A 4,054-nucleotide genomic window follows, 5' to 3' on the forward strand; every position below is an offset into this window, starting at 1 on the left:
TAAATCAATTTTGTACTAAAAGTAAATGCAAAACCACTAGGTGATGCAAGATGATTTTAAGCTCTTAAAAGTTGATATTGCGACCACTGACAAATTATAATATTTTATTACAAAGTATTAAGTGTTAATGCCGTTAAATGACTCCAAATGTTGATGTTTGAGGCTGCCTGCTGGCCTTTTGCAGGTGATATATCTAGGGATTCAGGGGTATTCCATTTTCTAGCCCCTTTTTTTTTAAGGCTGCGGGCCTCATCTATAAATTACAACTGATGACAAAAGTAGAAGCTAACAGTGGCAAAATTAAGCCCAAAGGCAAAATAATTATATACCTTCAGCAGTAAGGGAGAGAGCTATCAATCACCCCTCAATTATTCACTAGTTAACAGCTCTGCCCTTCCTTTATTGAAGGGTTACAGTGTAATTAAGTTGGCAGCATCCTTTTAATTCATCAAACATACAGCACATGGCTGTGTTTGTTGCGATTGGGGAACAGCACCTTTGTGAGTTTGACCCCTAGCACTGTTGCCATAGATGTGGAAAGCTTCAGAGGCAAGAGAGAATATTTATGCAATTTCATTGTAGTATCTTCATATACAGGCCTAACCTTAAAACTAAGGATATTTTTGAGCACATTCAAATTCATAACACTAACCTTAAATATGTAAATAAATGTGTATGACTGTGTGTATTTATGGATGTGTGTGTTTAAATTGCACATATAGAACATATGACAATAAAGAGATATGACTGATTTCTGTCATGAAAATGAGCACTGAAACCTTCAGAATACAAACTTTGGGAGTATATCCACTTATTCCAATAAGACTGCCATCATACTATCCTTTTTGAAGGGAGATTTGATAAACTTTTAGAACCAGTTTATACGGCACATCAGAAAATGAGACAAATGTCATTAGGCTCACAATTCTTGGTCTTTTGTTTTGTTTTGCTTTTTTTGTTTTTGAAAATGGTGTTAATCTGTTTGATTACCCGATTTGTTTCAAAGTGAAATTGGTCTGTTTCCAAAAATGTCTTCCAAAACTCTCTCCTATTGAGAATGTTTTACAAAGTCTGACAACAAACCTAATGATTACAATGGTTACATTATTGCTGTCTACATGGAGCCTCCTCTCTTGTGAACTAGAAACAGAAAGAAATTTGGATATTTAAGATGAAATGTGTTATTTTTCACAATTACTAGAGTTTCAGATTATTTTCTCATCTGACTCAAAAGCTATTATTGAATATCATTTATAAAACAAAATTCACAAATATTTTTTCATACTATTTTCTAAAATCTTTATGTAAATAGTTGCATTCCATTTACAACTTGGAACTTAACAACACTATCAAGAGTAATTCAATATTAGGAAGCTCAAAAAATATCAAGAAACCTGATATATTTTATTAGGTGGCTAATCTTACTAAATACACATAACACACACACAATGGAGAAATACTATAACCAATAATAGAATATTTAAACTAAATAATATAAATCATGCATGGCACAGCAGCATGACATGAAAATTTTAGGATTTTGGAATCAATGATAAATTGTTTTAGAGACGATTTTCTATGTCCTCACTTTGTTTTATTTATTTATTTATTTTTGTAAATGTGGGTATTGCTATTTGACTTCCATGTGTTCTTTTATTAACTACATTATAAGAAAATTGAAGGTAAGAATGTATGTGATGCCTCTTTCCTACCTGTAGGTCCTAGCATAATAGCTAATATAATAGGGAAGCCAAAAGCTTTCATTGAATGAATGATCTAGAAAACATATGTGAAAACATTAGCTCAGCAACTACTAAGAATACTCAAAGGATTTACTTAGCTTGGTGGTTTTATTGGTGAGATATACAATCTTAAAATAAACTTTATCTATAAAATTAATAATGCGAGAAGAGATAGAAGAGAAGGACCAATAGTTCTTCCTGTCCAAAAATAAGTATGTAACATTTTGATTTGAAAATTTAAATTAATAGTAAATTTTGATTCTTAAATATAATGCCTTGCCTTTGTCCCTGATGAATTTGATTTAATTGAATTTTGCCTACTTGACCATTAAGATTTCAAATTTTTCTAGGTTTTTTCCAACTAGTTCAGAGGATTTCTTTCCTACTATTTCATAGTTATACAAATTAAGCCTACAGGTACCTGGTTTTTATTTAAAAAAAAAAAAAAAAGATGCTATATGTCCTTATATTTAAATTATTTAAGTAATTGTTTCCGATATCTTCTCCTTCTCTATCCTGCATTCTTTCTATGCTTTGAATTTTTGTTTATGATTCATTTTTTTCTATTTTAAGCAAAGACAAAGATTTATAAAATAAGCATTAAAAACATTTACTTTTGGGAAACGAAAATTAGCTTGCCTTTATCATTTAATGAACAATCTTCCCCTAATATTTTTTTTATTCCTAATAAGTTCTAGGAAGCAATTTTTCTAACGTCTTTTGCAAGTTGCATCTTATTTCTGGTTTTCACTTTTTGATTATATTGGCCTTCACTGAATTTCATAGTAGACTGGGCTAAATGTCCGATTTAGTATCTTTTTTCTATTTATTTTAGTTTCTAGTTCATTCCTAAAAGGAGTTCAGTTGTCAAATTATTTTTAGATAATTGTCATACTTTATAAAATGTCACTCAAATATATGTGAAGAGAAATATAATATTACTCTTTTTAAAAATTTTGATAACCAAATGTTGTTAAGTTTATCGTTAGAATCTGTATAAAACTTTTTTTTCTAAATTGTGTATGGAAACATGTCAATTCAATTATAAAACCTTTAATGTTTTCATCTTTTGTAAGGAAAAAAGAAGCTTTCTAAATTCAATATAACTTCTAAAACTTTGTAAGTTTGTTTTAACGGTATCTTTAAAAAAAATCAAACAAATGAAAAAATAGCGGTGTAACATGGAGTGCTTGAATATGGGGATTACTCAAGAAAATATAATAAAAAAGCCACCTATTTTTCCTGTGTAATTCAGAATAAAACAGACTTAAGTTCTTTCTTAACTTAGCAGTCTCCATTGGAGGACCAGTGTCTTGCTTCACTTGGCAGTTGAAATAGAGGAAGGCAAATCTTCACCTTTTGTTTAGTCTCATAAACAAACCCAGCCCATGAGTTTTTCTTTTTTTAAAAAAATTCCATATAATAGAAAAATAATTAGTATACAAAGAAAATAGAATATGTTTAACAACACGTTATTAGATAGATTACTATTTAAACAACAATTAAGTGACATTGTTTTTTTTTTTTTTAACAAACTTGATTTTTTAATTTTATTATTATTATTTATGCCTATAGCACCTGGTCTTCCTAGTTGATCTCCCATCCAAGTACTAACCAAGCCCGACCCTGCTTAGCTTCCGAGATCAGACATCAGGTTTGTTCAGGGTGGCATGGCCATAGACCATGGACTGTAGCTCCACTGAGACATGAACCCAGGACCTTCTTCGTGTAAAGCAAACGTGCTAACCACTACACTATGGAACCACGTCTTCAAACTTGATTTTAAAATCATGAGTCACCCTAATGATGGTGAGGTGGAAGAAAATTTAATGGAATAATTATTTATGACACTAAAAAATGTTAAAATATCCAAAAACAAATATGAATTGTCATATGTTATACAAAAATGTTAACTATAAGATGATATGTCTACATATGAATATAGATAAGTATTGGAGTTAGAAAAAAAGACAAATGCAATTTTGGAAGGAATGTCTTTATGAATGATAATTTATCTTTCATTTTGTTTTAACTAATTGTACCACAATATTCATTTATAACATAATTATTTCTATTAATTCTCATTATGACCCTATGAGTAAAGAACTAAGAATGCTTTTCTAAGTGGTTTGAAGATAACTATTTGCAGTGGATTGGTGGGGGCATTAGCCCTTTTAACAAAACAATACTGCGCAATATATTTTTTCTTTTTTAGGTTTTTATTTTACTTATATTTTATTAAATTTATTGGGGTTACACTGGTTAATAAAATTATATAGATTTCAAGTGTACAATTCTATAATACATCATCT

The 4,054-nt window shown here is 29.7% G+C and overlaps 1 pseudogene; it reads right to left on the reverse strand.

Annotated features, from left to right (window-relative positions):
• Nucleotides 1-3,308: 3,308 nt before the first annotated feature.
• On the reverse strand, nucleotides 3,309-3,424 carry LOC112486197 (annotated as a pseudogene).
• Between the last annotated feature and the right edge of the window lie 630 nt (nucleotides 3,425-4,054).

This window comes from Pteropus alecto, unplaced genomic scaffold, assembly GCF_000325575.1.
Source record: "Pteropus alecto unplaced genomic scaffold, ASM32557v1 scaffold381, whole genome shotgun sequence".
Taxonomy (NCBI): domain Eukaryota; kingdom Metazoa; phylum Chordata; class Mammalia; order Chiroptera; family Pteropodidae; genus Pteropus; species Pteropus alecto.